At 38.8% G+C, this 15386-nt stretch overlaps 1 protein-coding gene across 1 annotated transcript in view; it reads left to right on the top strand.

Moving 5' to 3' along the window:
* The first annotated feature begins 1396 nt into the window (after nucleotides 1–1396).
* The window catches only part of LOC106573766 (myocyte enhancer factor 2aa), a 131446-nt gene continuing 117456 nt past the window's right edge, over nucleotides 1397–15386 (top strand). The window contains 2 exon segments of the mRNA XM_045697145.2: nucleotides 1397–1653; nucleotides 4307–4435. The gene's annotated coding sequence lies outside the window, so the exon portion shown is untranslated.

Genomic DNA, 15386 nt, shown 5'->3' with positions numbered 1-15386 from the left:
ATTTTCTCATGCTCTCTCTTGTATCTGCAGCAGATATATAGTGAGTAATATGTCTGGAACATCAAATTGGAATAAAATTGCAGTATCAAATCGCAATACATATAGAATTGTGAAAATCGCAATACATATCACCTCGAGACCTAAGTATTGTGATAATATCGTCTCGTGAGGTCCCTGGCAACTCCCAGCCCCAATATCTAACTTAATTCTTACATGTACTACAGTTAAAAAGCATTGGATTGGTGTAAACATGGGCGAGGGAGTTTCCTTTTAACATATTTTTTTTGCACCAGTCTCGCATGATTCCTTTTAAATCCAAGTCATATTGAGATTGAATGTAAATCTAACCTTTGACCTGACCCATCACCTTATGTATTATAATTTTAAAAACTATACAACACAAATGGCCCCTAGCCTCCCACACAACACTAAAACTGAAACTAAATATTTTTATACAACTTGGTCTAAAACTAAATAAACACTAACAAATCAGAAACTAAACTGAATTTCAAATAAAACGAATATAAATAAAAATTAATATGAAAACACAACTATATGAACCTTCCCGTGCTTACTGTGCACATTGACGGAAATATGGTGGCAGATCATTTACTTGTTTTCTAGATGTTTCCAAAACCCATTCTAGTCAGGTGCCAATGCAAAATCTTATTTTTTTTTAAATAAAGAAATTGAAACTAGAATTGACCTACGTTTCCTTTCACATGCACATGTTCCTTTAAATCCCGGTAAAAACAATCTGAGATCAGGATCTGCACCACACCTCTTCCTCAGATCCTGCATTTACACGTGACTTTGTCACATGCGAGTTTTACAGGTCCCACCTCCCTTCTGTAATTGGTTCTGACCAGCCGCTGAGGATTTCTATTGGATCAGAAACATGTCCTTTCAAAATCAATGGTCCTATGCTGCTGTTGTCTTTTAGAGATATGACGTCAATCGTATCTAAGGGGTGTGAGGTGACTGGGGCCAACAATCATAATTAACACCAGAAAAAAAAACTTGTTGCTGAGATTTCATACTGTAGTTTCAATTAATTTGACTGTAGTTTCTGCCACAAGTAAACTCTGTCAATCACTTACAATAAGATAATTTGTTGCGTTACACTACCCATGTGTCAACCACTTGACTGTAGCTACCACTTGACTGTAGCTGCCTACCTAAGAGGATCAGTAACAAACGTAGCCGAGTTTTAACATTTAAAGGAGTGTTATTTTGACTCTAAGATTTCAAAGAATGATGTAGTAAGACTGAAATGATAATGCTAATATCATTGAACATGTATTACAAACCATAGATATCCCGCTCGCGAAGTGTCCTTTCCACATACTTTTTCACTTTTTAGAGTCACCTTTTGGAAATCCAGATGATATAGGTAGCCTACAATGTAGACTAAGCTACAAACCTAAGTTTTTTGTAGTGATGATGAGACGAGTGGGAGGAGGTTGATTTCTACCTCGTCTGGTATTAGTCAGATAAGAGGAGGAGTCTCTCACTGACAAGAGACTGGCTCTTCTGAGTTTGTCTGCTCCCTAAAATAGCAGTTCGTGTGTAAATGTGACTGAAATTACGTGTATGTCTATTGGAGCCTCTGATATAGAGTGTCTATATACAACGAGGAACTTGGGAGACAAGGTGAGTAGCAAAAATAGCACAAATATTGCACAGAGGGGCACTAGTGTGAGAGAGAGAGAGAGAGAAAGCGCAAGAGGAAGACGTAGAGTGAATTTGGGATCGAAAAACCATCCCATACTGTAGCCTACATGTAGCGCTATGTGATTATGCCATGGCAGTTTCTGTGTCTATATTTTGGATGAATATAGTATGAACTATTGTTTATTAGTATGCCTAATAATAGGCGACACTTATTTTAGATATACATTGATTTTACCCTAGATGCCCGTGCGTCTTTGCTCTTATAGCTCAAATTAGTAAACAGTTATGCTTTATCTTATTTGGTAGCCTACAGTAATTCGATCAACTTTATCGTAGTCTGTCAATTTCAGGATATTTCTTAGAATAATAGATTATATCAATCGTCTTGAATTACTAATGCCTAGCTATGACTTTACTATAACTTGTTTACTGATTATGTTTGTGAGCGCGCAATATCGTAGAGTTAACAGTGTCGTGGACTTCTCAGACAAGGGGAGGAATGCGTTTGCTTGCAATTTTACTTGGTTTTGTATTACCCACGTTGAAATATATATTTTTTACGTTCACATCAATGTCATCACATCACAATAGATTACATGCCATCAGATTACTTTTCGGCTTTTTACTTTGGTTGCTCTGAAATCTTTTATAATTGTCTGTGTAGACACTAGGCTAATTAATATAACCGTCTATGTGCACTACAGCTGTATGAACAACTAAAACTTCACTTTATCCATTCCATTGCATACCACTGTAAAATCGAATGCATTTTCTTAGTTGTGGACTAGAATATTTCCTTATTTTAATAAATTCACAATAATAAGTTAGTAGCCTAAACGTGATTACTTTGTTATAAACAAATAATAGTAGTCTATACAGTGTCAGTTTCTTGGTAAAGATACTTTGCATCGTTAGTCCTGAAATCTACATGTTGCTGGTCAGCTGGTGGTGGTCATTTGTCCATTTAGAACTAGGCTACTCCAACTTCTATTGTTGCTTTGCTTTTATCACTCCTATTTGCTTGAGTTAGAGCAACATCTCCTCTGCTATGGAGCAATGTAGTATGTTTGCCACCAATAAGATATTTTTGAAGCAATTTTGTTTTCTTATAGTAGGCCTATGTCTTGTTCTCAGTTATAAGGGAATATTTTGATGATATATTATATTTATAGTTTGAATCTGATGGGTTTTGTTAGCCTGGGGCATATCTCCAGTAAGTATTCATCCCACAGTCAGGAGCTGCATCAAACTTATTCTCAGTAAAGGATTAATACAGCAATGCTTCAATCTTTTGAATGGAAGAGTCATTGCACCTGTTTTGTATGGTTTTATTTCTAATTACAAGCCTGATGAGAGGCAGTCTGGTCATAGTGAATAGTTAGGAGAATGACCTCAACACCAGTGTTTTTCTGCACTAATGACTGGATGGATTGAACAGATTTACAGCTACAATATTATGAAGGAGCCATGGTGGTATTGACTGTATTGATTTGTTGTGATCTTTTATCTGCTATTTAAAATTAACGTACATCATTAAATGAAGGTTCAACATTATAACAAATTACACTTTTCTGATTCAGCATATTTGTTTTGGAAGTCCACAAGCCATATTGTACGTGTCAGTGTAAAGAGTTATGTACAATCACTCAAGAGCTCGTAAACTCACACAAGATGGTAAAATAATAAACCTCAGGACCTTAGTTTGTTGTAGATGATTTACTGGCACAGTGAACTTCAGTATGAGGACAAAAGTTTATGGCATCTCCACTTGACTTGACCCCATTGTATATAATTCCAGACAGATAACAGTAGAGAGTGTTTGGTTGATACTGACTGATAAATGTCTAACGTTCCCCTGGTTTCCCCAACCATGAGGTATTCTTAGCTTGTTGATAATGAAAATAGCAACGTTTTTTAAGGGACGGCAGTCTTGGCAGCAATATAAAGGTATATCTGTGTGTATTTTTATTGAGTGTCTATTTTGGTCCCGTCTGGATTCATTTTTCCCCCAGCCGATTACTGCCCCAGCTTATAGAAAGGTGTTTTGCTGCAGTACTGTTAACTTCTTTAAGAACATATGGTAAAATTGGTCATATAGCACTCATAGTATCATAGTATCCTGATCTGTAATATACATCCTTGTCTGTAATATATATATGTGTGGCCTTACGAAAGAGCAATGCAATGTTTTGTTTGTTTCTCTAGTGTTATGTCAGGGTGCAGTAAATACAGTTATTCATTTAATATTGTCTTTCTCAGTACCATATTACATCATGTGTGTGTGTTTGTGTGTTCAGGCCTAAATGTCTCTCTGTAAATTGATAGATGTGTAAATACAGTATTTGTTGTGAGTGGAGAAAGTTGACCCAGGTAAAAGGGAGAAGTTCTGAGGTGGTGATTGGTGTGAGGAGTGGGGGTCTGGAGTGTCTCCCACCTCGCTTCTCTTCATAGCACCAGAATATCACAGCTTGGATTCAGCTCCTTCCAGGAGACACACAGGAGAAACGTTGAGTGTGTGGGCGAGTCGGATATGCAATTAACGCTGGTTGTCAGAAAGAGAATGCTGGCGTTTACACCATGCTTCTGAATTAATGAGCGAAACACTTTCTCAACTCTCCTCTCCCCCTCCCAGGACATTTTTCCCAAGGAGGAAAACGCAGCAGGAAGCTTAACGCAAGCGAGGGAAGCATTCAAGGGAAAGGAAGAGACAGACAGGAGCTGGATATTCCCATAAAGAGGATATCACTGCTTTGATAGTTGGGTAAGCCACTTGTTCTTAAAAATCTTGTTATGGTTGTTGTTTACCTGTTTATTTACTCTCCTGCTTTTTTAAGAGAGTCACTTAACTTACTTAATTGTATATGCCATGGATCTCCATAGGGTTGGATGATGTCAACCTTTGTCCTATGGTGATTATGTACTCATAAAACATTGTGATATAAGATGGCATCGCCCCCTATTGGCCAACCCCCAAAATTGTTTTTTTGAAAAAAAACTCAGTTAAAACAACTGTTGGGCTATAGCCAGAAATCGCATGCTACAACTTGACGAAAAATACGTTTGTTGAAAGCCTGGACAAAGCATAAGTGGAGGAAAATCTTTGATAATATTTCGGGTGGAGCTTCAGTATGGCCAGGTCTGTGTGTGTGTGTGTGTGTGTGTGTGTGTGTGTGTGTGTGTGTGTGTGTGTGTGTGTGTGTGTGTGTGTGTGTGTGTGTGTGTGTGTGTGTGGTGTGTGTGTGTGTGTGTGTGGCATGCACATGATGGAGAGACAGTCAACTGATGAGGAACGGGCTGTTTTACCGTAGTGAGTTAGGTTATAAATCATGGGCTTGATAGAAGCAAAGCTTACCGTCTTCAGAACTATAATTGTTTGTTATATTTCTCATAAAGCTGTGATTGAGAATAGCATATGCCTAGGCCTATAGATTCCACCTTTCATTCTTGTAATTTTTGATAGCGGCACATTATAGACAACTCCTTCTTAAGCTATGTGAATATTTAGGAAATAGGTTACTATTCATAACTTCATAGCTATTTGAATATTTAGGAAATAACTTGTCTTGAAGCTTTTATGATAGACCTAGTAGGAGGATAGGTTATAGGCTATTTGGTTTTCAACCTGGCATGGGGGATGTTTCCCAGCAAGCACAGAAAATGTATTTCTTAATCAGCTTAAACTTGATTGAACTTGTCATTTTGTTTTTCTGTAGGCTATTTATATTGTTTGTTCTCTCTCATTATTAGTCCCCTAGCTAAGTTATGTTTTTAGGGAATTTAAAGAATATTTTGCTCTCTCCGACTCCATTCTTTACTGCACGGTGCAAGTCAAGATCAAAAAAGCTAAACCATCGTCTGTCACATCACGATGTTGTCAACATCGACGATGGCTGTCAGTCATCGTTGATAGATGATTCTGTTGTAATAACGCCCAACCCTAGATCTCCAGTAATGTTTTATGCTTTCTTTGGTCCTTCTGGTTTTTCTCTTGATCTGAAGTGGGAAACATCATTAAGACCATCTGGTTTCATGAGAGTGTCAGCTGTACATGGATTTTGTAGTGTTCACCATGTTACACCATTGTACTGTGGCACAGCACTTCCCCTACAGTACACTTGAGAGCTGAACTGGTGTCAACTGCAGCTGGCTCATCAGGCACAGTTTTATAGCAAATTACATAGCCTTTTTTGAGAGTTCTACAAGACTACTTGTTTTGAGAGAACCAGTAGCTAACACAATTAACCTTAGATAGATACAATTAACAATTAACACAATTAACTTCTTTAGATAGATACAATAACAAAGAAGAGAAGCAAAGAAGACAGGTTGTGTATCACACAACCTCCCCACAATCAACAAGTATCAGCAAAGGTCATGATATTACATTTTTTCATCATAGTACTGAATGTGTTTATACATTGAGGGGTAAATTAGTAGTTGTTTCACTGTTTCTCTCTCTTTATTCACTAGTGTGACTGCGACCGTATGTAGGAAGTCCTCTCTTATTCTCAGAGTTAGGTGTGAGGGAACTTTGGCAATTATGTTCAAGATATTTGTCAGAGCAACAACAGGAAAAACACTATGCTTCTTCTCTATGTCCACTTTGCTTAGTTTTTTTTGTTACAAAGCCCTCTGCACATGCTCTCAGCAACATGATTCATTGTTTAATGGAGCTCCATCATCAAACTGGAGATTCCAGCATTCTCCCGTGAGACCTGGAGGCAGGATGCAGAATCTTGAGCCCAGCAGATAATGACAATTGTGTACACTCTAGACTATTTATTCTATAGGAATGCTTCCTGAGTACGTTAATAAATAAAATTGGTATAAATGTAGTTATTCTATTCCAGAAAGGGCGAACTATGAATATGGATGTCCTTTCTTGTGTTTATACGCTGCATTAAGTCAACTCTGACTTCCCCTTCTGTGTGGCTACTGCAATGGCTGTGTAACACAGAGGAATGCACAGTGTCCTAGTGGTGTCACCCAACCCCACAATCCAACCCAACAGAGAGCTGAGTTCCAAACCCAGAAACTCCTGGCTGCCTCCTGTTTGACCACCAGGTCACAGAGCATCACCTTTGATGCTAAATGGGTTAGTTACCCCAGGGTACCAGCCAGTTTGACAAACACACAAAATCATCATTTAAAATGTGTATCAAAATATTAGCTCCTTGTTCGTTTTTTCTCTCTCCTCCAGTCTCACAAAACTGAGTCTGTGTTATTGTGCAAATACGTTGTGGAGTGTGCCAAATCAAACCGTCTATCATGTTGTGAGGCTGCACAGTTGTAACTTTATTAGGCAGGCCCTTAATGTGCTGTGATGATGACTTCCAAACCATTAGCCTGAGGATCAGGGACCAGCCCTGGCTAATATACCACATATACACTTTATAAATACGGCTTAATATCCTACATGGTGGTGCGGTTTCAAAGTTAATATAATTAAAATATTTTGAAATCATATTCAAACACTTATTATGCAGTTCTTTTTTTTCTGATTTTTTTAATGAAAAGCCACACTCAAATATATAATTAGACATGATTTTAAATCTGAAATTAAGAAAGATTTATACTAATAACGTACAGTGGTGCAGCCGATGGTCAATGTATACTTAGAAAAGCAAATGTAAAAAGCACCAATTTTTCCTATAGACCTATTTATAATTCTCATCACATCTGCCTGCTATGTCACTGTAGTATGTCAACAAAGCAACTCTGTTGACAATTAGCCCCCTATCATTCTGACCTAAATATCAATATCCTAAACTACAGTGGCTTATTAACATCTGATAGCCTGAAAAACTGTTTCTAACAGAAGCATGAGTGAACCACTCACTAATGCACTGTTGTCTAAGGGAGCACCTAACAGTGACCTTTCAACTGTCCTGCCCTTGGCTGTGACCTCTGGTAGTAAGCCACCCCATACGGCCCACTCAGCACATGTGCTGCTGAGCAGGGCAGAGCGGCTTAAAGATAGACAGCTTCTTCCTGTCTTCTTTGCCTTTCCCCTTCGAGCCCTCAGTCAGACAGAGTTGTCCTTACTCCCTCCGCTCTCTCTGGTCATACTGAAGAATCAGCTGAACCAAAGCGGCAGCCTCAATCTGCAGTTAATCCTCTTTCACTACTATCATCCCTGTCTCTCTCTCTCCCCCTCAACTGTTTAAGTGGCCCACACAGGGTTAAGACTGCAAGTCAACTTTGAATGTAAAAAGGTTTTACTTGTTGAAGTAAACAGTCTTGAGGAAGTTCATAGTTTAAGTTGAGTTATCAATGGTTTATGATAACCTTTCCCTTTTAAAGCTATAAATCATCAGGATATTTTTTAAAGTTTCATAAGGACATTATGAACCATTTCTTACCAGGTATTATATGATCACAGCTGTCTTTCTACATGGCATTGATTTGGGCTGTTGCCATTTGAATGTCTCCTGTAGGTTGGTTCAAAGCATTGACAGTAAAGGCTACCTCTGATAAGAGTTCTCATATTTGCTTAATTTAGTCCTTTTCCATCAGATTTCCCTTTAAAAGGCTCACCAGTAACAGAAAATAACGTACTCTACGAATCCAAATTGACACAGGTAGGGTTGCGGAAAGAGGGAATATTACTGGAAACTTTCTAGGTTTACCAGTAAACTACCAGAATTTTAGTAGCTTTCAAGTTTTGGGGGGAATTTTATAAAATGACATCTAGTGGCCTTTTTGGATGCTTCAGATTATCACAGATGTGTGGCCTGATCACATAATACAAAATAACATTGTATTTAAAAATGTTATGACAAAGCTGTAAAACATTATCCTAAATATAAACCATCAATTTAAACCATTTGGGTTTAATATGAGGGTTTCAACATGAAATTGTATTCAGCGCATGTGACAAATAAAATTCGATTTGATTTGATTTGAAATATCCTTTTACAAAGTGTTGTGTTGAAATGGTCTATGGGCGATTCCATGCCAGCATGTCCCGGAAATATTTTTGGTATTTCAGATTGTTCTGGCAATTCTCAAACAGAAACTTAATTAGGAGGAAGGATGTTTGATATGCTTTCTAAATATGTATCACAAACCATTTTTTAGAAAATCTATGTTTAAAGTGGCCATTTTAGGCCCTTTTTAGACCTACCGTGCCTTCAGAAAGTATTCACACCCAGGGACTTTTTTCACATTTTGTTGTGTTACAGCTGGAATTTAAAATTGTCACTGGCCTACACACAATACCCCATAATGTTTTTCAGAAATGTTACAAATGAATAAAAATGAAAAGCTGAAATGTTTTGAGTCATTAACTATTAAACCTCTTTCTTATGCCAAGGCTAAATAAATTCAGGAGTAAGAATTTGATTAACAAGTCACAGAATAAGTTTCATGGACTCACTCTGTGTGCAATAATTGTATTTGTCATCATTTTTAATGACTACCTCATCTCTGTTCCCCACATATACAATTATCTGTAAGGTCCCTCAGTCGAGCAGTACATTTCAAACACATGTTCAACCACAAAGACCAGGGAGGTTTTCCAACGCCTCGCAAAGAAGGGCACCAATTGGTAGATGGGTAAAAATAAAATAAAAAGCAGACATTGAATATCCCTTTGAGCATGGTGAAGTTATTAATTACACTTTGGATGGTGTATCAATACACCCAGTCACTACAAAGATACAGGCAACCTTCCTAACTCAGTTGCGGCATCGGAAGGAAATCACTCAGAGATTTCACCATGAGGCCAATGGTGACATTAAAACAGTTACATAGTTTAATGGCTGTGATAGGAGAAAACTGAGGATGGATCAGCAACATTGTAGTTACTCCACAATACTAACCTAATTGACAGAACGAAAAGAAGTAAGCCTGTACAGAATAAAAATTATTCCAAAACATTCATCCTGTTTGCAACATTCATCCTGTTTGCAACAAGGCACTAAAGTAATACTCCAAAACATGTGGCAAAGGAATTCACTTTTTGTCCCAATTCTGATCTTTTTTTCACTAATTGCTTGAAAAAGATCTGATGTGATTAGTCAAAAGACCAATTAGTGAACAAAAATATCAGAATTTGTCTGCCTGTCTAAACGCAGTGTATGATACGTGAACCGTGCAGGATACGGACATCTAAAAGGGTACTTTTGAGATATTGATCTTACTATTTTCAATGTTGAATAAATCAATGTGAATTTTTCTCAGAACCTAGACTTACCTCATATTTTAGAGGACACTATAACAAGTATAATGACACCAAGATGTTGTCTGTATCCTGTACGGTTCACAGATTAAAGGTTCTGACAGGAGGCATGTATAGTTCTCAAAATACAAATGTAAAAAGCAAGTCAAACATCCTTCGTTCCAATGAAGTTTCTATGGGAGAATTGAGAGAATTTTTTTGTTTGTTGGGGCCATGTTGTTGTGGAATCGCCCCTAAGTGAAATTGACTAGAGCAGTTTTCATGTTGAGTGATGTTGGATCAACAGTGCACTCCAATCTTTAAATGTCTTTCTTTCTGAGTGTATTTCTGACAGGCTCTCTACAGATAAAAAGAATGCATTTGAAGAAATGGTACACATCATTAAAACAAACAGAGGGCTAAACTGACACGTTGTCATAACAAATGTGAGACACTTGTATTGCATGTGAACTTTAAGGTGTACTGTTATGTTACTTAATTGGAGTAGGACAAGAACCATACTTTTAGTTTGATATATTCACCTCTACCAAGTCAAGTTAAGTGACTTGAGTTATACTGAGGACTGACAAAAGATATAAACGGAGAAAAAATAAATAGTAGATGCATGCTAGCTGCAGTGTGGCTTCTGAGGTTAGCGTGTTAAAGCTTCTGCTATGTGGTGGAGCAGAGGTCATGGCAACAAACAAAGTCACCATGCACCTGATGGACCTCTGGTCTCTCATTCTACAATATTAGTGTCACTATTGATACCTTAGCAAAACCACAAACATGTTGTGCATCATAAAAACAAGAGCCTCATGTACATAGTCAAGGAAGTCCATCCTGTGGTTGATTTGTTTGTTCTTTGTTTGCATGATACTATAGGTGTTAGAAATGGATCTCATTTTGTTGTTTAAGATTTGTTGCATTGTAATAGCAGATTTTAAAAAAAGCGGTAGCCTAACAGTTAACACTGAAATACTTACAGTATCATAGATCAGAATTGGTTTAGGAATTCTCCCATTAATTTAAGGAAAACATCACTTTGCTGAGTTGCAGTTTGACTGAATTTCAATGAGACTTTGAAAAAACATTAAGGAATACATTATAATCTAATTTGCTAGATCAAAAGATTTCTTGTGACCGCTAATATGTTCCCCTGTATCACATTAAAGACACATCCACTTAATCTTAACATAAAAAGTTTGGAGGACCTGAGTTGTCTTGCAGGGTCTATAGGGTTGCACATTTTGGGGAATATTCAGTGGAAACTTTCCATAGGAATTAACCGGAATATAAGGGAATTAATGGGAATATATGCAAATTAATATTAATACCTTTTAAATGTAGATGTTTTTTGCATTGGATATATTTACCATAGCATATGGAGACAGAAACATAAACCTTTTACCATATCATAAGTAGACATAATTGGGGAAGCAGGTAGCCTAGTGGTTAGAGCATTGCACATGTAACATGTAACCAAAAGGTTGCAAGATGGAATGCCCGAGCTGCCAAGGTAAAAATCTGTCGTTCTGCCCCTGAACAAGGCAGTTAACCCACTGTTCCTAGGCCGTCATTGAAAATAAGAATTTGTTCTTAACTGACTTGCCTAGTTAAATAAAGGTTAAAATGTTTTCGCAAATGATTAAATCCTTCCAATAGAAATAAAAAAAAGTATTTAGTTACAAATTGAACTTTAATTAAATGAGTTGACTCTTCACATGGGCTGATTTCACTGAACAACAAAACAAAGGGACTATTGAATGATCCCCAATGATCCATTGCAGCTCCCAAAATGTGTAAAATGATTTAGTCTAGAAACTAAGGCTTTGGTTGTCTTCCTCTCAGGCTTCCATGTCTTCTCCCTGGACCTCCTCAATGTCCACCTCTTGAACATCAGACTCTGAGGCCTCATCTTCACTGTCACTTTCCAACCTTGTTGAGGATGGCTCGTTGTCAAGCTCAAAAAGCCTCAAATTTCCCTGGATGGCCACCAATTTTTCAACCCTTGTTGGTCAGCCTGTTGCGTGCTTTGGTGTGTGTGTTTCCAAACAACGACCAGTTGCGCTCTGAGGCGCCTGATTTTGGTGGGATTTGGAGGATGATGGAGGCAACAGGGGAAAGAGCCTCAGATCCACAAAGTCCCTTCCACCAGGTGGCTGATGAGATATGTCTCCATCCCAAAGACCTTGCTTGGAAGTGTACTTCACCAGACTGCCAAGCACCTTGCCCTCATCCAGGCCAAGGTGGCGAGACACTGTAGTGATGACACCATACGCCGTTTTGATCTCTGCACTAGACAGGATGCTCTTGCCAGCAAACTTGGGGTCCAACATGTACGCTGTGGCGTGTATGGTCTTCATGCTTTTTGATGTATTTCAAAACTGCAGTTTCCTCTGCATGGAGCAACAGTGAAGTGGGCAGGGATGTACGTATGTCTTCTCTTACATCTGCAAGCAGAGTCTGAAAATCAGACAGGATGCCATCGTTTCCCTCAATCCGTGCAATGGCTACTGCTATAGGTTTCAGGAGTTTCAGGCTGCTTACCACTCTCTCCCGAAATACATCATCCAAGAGGATCCTCTTGATGGGGCTGTCCATATCGGCAGACTGTGATATGGCCATTTCTTGGAGAGACTCCTTCCCCTCCAGGAGACTGTCAAACATGATGACAACACCACCCCAACAGGTGTTGCTGGGCAGCTTCATTGTTGTGCTCTTATTCTTCTCACTTTGCTTGGTGAGGTAGATTGCTGCTATAACTTGATGACCCTTCGCATACCTAACAATTTCCTTGGCTCTCTTGTAGAGGGTATCCATTGTTTTCAGTGCCATGATGGCCTTGAGGAGCAGATTGAATGCATGAGCAGCACAGCCAATGGGTGTGATGTGAGGGAAGGACTCCTCCACTTTAGACCAAGCAGCCTTCATGTTCACAGCATTGTCTGTCACCAGTGCAAATACCTTCTGTGGTCCAAGGTCATTGATGACTGCCTTCAGCTCATCTACAATGTAGAGACCAGTGTGTATGTTGTCCCTTGTGTCTGTGCTCTTGTAGAATACTGGTTGAGGGGTGGAGATGATGTAGTTAATTATTCCTTGCCCACGAACATTCGACCACCCATCAGAGATGATTGCAATACAGTCTGCTTCCTCTATGATTTGCTTGACCTTCACTTGCGCTCTGTTAATCGCTGCATCCAGCAAATGAGTAGATAAAGCATGTCTGGTTGGAGGGGTGTATGCTGGGTGAAGAACATTCAGAAATCTCTTCCAATACACATTGCCTGTGAGCATCAGAGGTGAACCAGTTGCATACACAGCTCGAGCAAGACATTCATCAGCATTTCTCTGACTACATTCCTCCATTGAGTAAAAAAACCTTCTGATTCCAGGAGGACCATGAGCTGTTGCTATCGATAAGGTGTCTGATTCATAATTTTCACCTTGAATAGAAGTAGAGGGACTTTTGTCAGAGGTTGCTTGTGGTGAGTGCTGAGGGAACTTTATGCACTTGGCCAGATGATTCTGTATCTTTGTTGCATTCTTCACATAGGATTTGGCACAGTATTTGCAAATGTACACTGCATTTCCTTCTATATTAGTTGCAGTGAAATGTCTCCACACATCAGAGAGTGCCCGTGGCATTTTCCTGTAAAGATGAGAAAAAATGTGTACAAAAAAAAACAAATACAATTCCATGTACAGATAAATAGTTAAGCAGTTGGATTAAACAACTCCTTTGTAAGATAAAGGTTTTAAAATGAAACATGTATGGAAATAGGTGAATTAACACTCCTCAGTTAGCAGGCTCAAGCAAGCTAAAACCCATATGGTAGCAAAAACTAACTAGCAGAAATTGTTAACAAGTTATAAATTATTTCAACACACTTTGCTGTAAGCTACTATTTACTAGTTAACAAAAAAATCATGTATGTCGTATAAAATATATTCACCCCACCCAGTATTGTAATCAAAACTTTAAAAAGCATGTAGTCCTTGGCTCAGACAGTGTAGTAGTGCGGGCTCAATAGCATCTCATTAGTGTGCAAGATCTTGAGAATCAGCTGTACATGTGATAGAAGAGTGCACTGCACATGTGATGGAAGAATGCACTGTGCATGCAGAGGGTTGCAATTCCATTGAATTGGGGATAGTTTAACCAAAATATGCCAGGAGACCTAGAATTGCCTTATGTGTATCCCACAAAAAAAAGGTTCACTGTTATAAGCTAACTTTTTTGATGAATTTAAACAAAATTCCCCAAATACCCAGGCTTAACATCCCATGGAAGATTTCTGGAAAAATTCCAGAGCTGCCATCAAGGCTAAGGGTGGCTACTTTCAAGATTCTGAAATATAAAATATATTTGATTTGTTTAACACTTTTTTGGTTACTACATGATTTCATAAATGTTATTTCATAGTTTTGATGTCTTCGCTATTATTCTACAATGTAGAAAATAGTTAAAATAAAGAACAACTATGGAATGATTAGGTGTGTCCAAACTTTTGACTGGTACTATACATACAAAAGTATAGAATTGAATCCGATTAGGTGTGTCCTGAATAATAAACAGATTTGCAGGTGTATGGCTTGTATTTGGGGATCTGGAGGTCATAGTCCCTAGTGTGACCCCATGCAGTCAGTAAGTACAGTTGCTGGTGGTGGGAAGAGTCAGGGCTCCTGCAGCTGGAGGGAGAGCGGCATTGTTGGCTGGAGGAAGAGCCAGGGGCCTGACTGTATCCTTGTTTTTCTGCCTGTCTCTGATGCCCTCTGAACCTGGACAGCTGGAAGAATGTCATAATTCCCATTATCCTCCAGCACACGCCATGTTTATTGTCAGTGAAGGAAGTGACCTAACACCCTCTTCTGGTTTGAAAGCTGGTTTGAGCAGGATGACCGGTAGTTTTGTTTTCAAACTGAGCATTTTAAGTAATTAGGGACACTACGGGTAGGGGGTTTAAGTCCACTAGGTTGTTTTGTATTCAGCAAAACATGTAGAGTTGTGTAGGAGTGTTTATGACGCTTACGAACTTGATCTTGATTTCAGAATGTCTTTACTCACCTTTGCTTTGACACTGTAAAATTAAATCAGAAGTAGGTGCAGCCCAAAAACATTCCCCCCATCAATTTCCCCTACTATGCTCCTAGACCAGTGTAAGAAAGGAGACTTGACCCTTGCCATATGAGGAGAAGTGAAAGGCGGGGCAGGGACGTGTCCCTAATACTGGGCTGGGCATGACATCATTTCTTGGCCTTTACAGCCCTGGCAGCATCCAACCAGGGAAAACATTACACCACTCCTGTAGTAAAACATGTAGTCTCACAATAACAACTTAGTGCTGGGAGTGGTAATACATTACAGGTTATCACCTGGAATGGAAAACATTTGTAGATGTCTGAAATGTTTGAGTTTGAAAGTGAGCTGGTTTGATATGGTGATTTATATTAGGGCACTCTTTGTCTTTCTCCATCCCCAAAAAACATATTTCATCCCTGTCCAGGCTGCAGTAGTTGTACCCTACTCTCCATCTCCAGAGCCCAG

This window comes from Salmo salar, chromosome 16 (assembly GCF_965601325.2).
Source record: "Salmo salar chromosome 16, fSalSal1, whole genome shotgun sequence".
NCBI lineage: Eukaryota > Metazoa > Chordata > Actinopteri > Salmoniformes > Salmonidae > Salmo > Salmo salar.
This window is presented reverse-complemented; position numbering and strand designations above follow the sequence as displayed.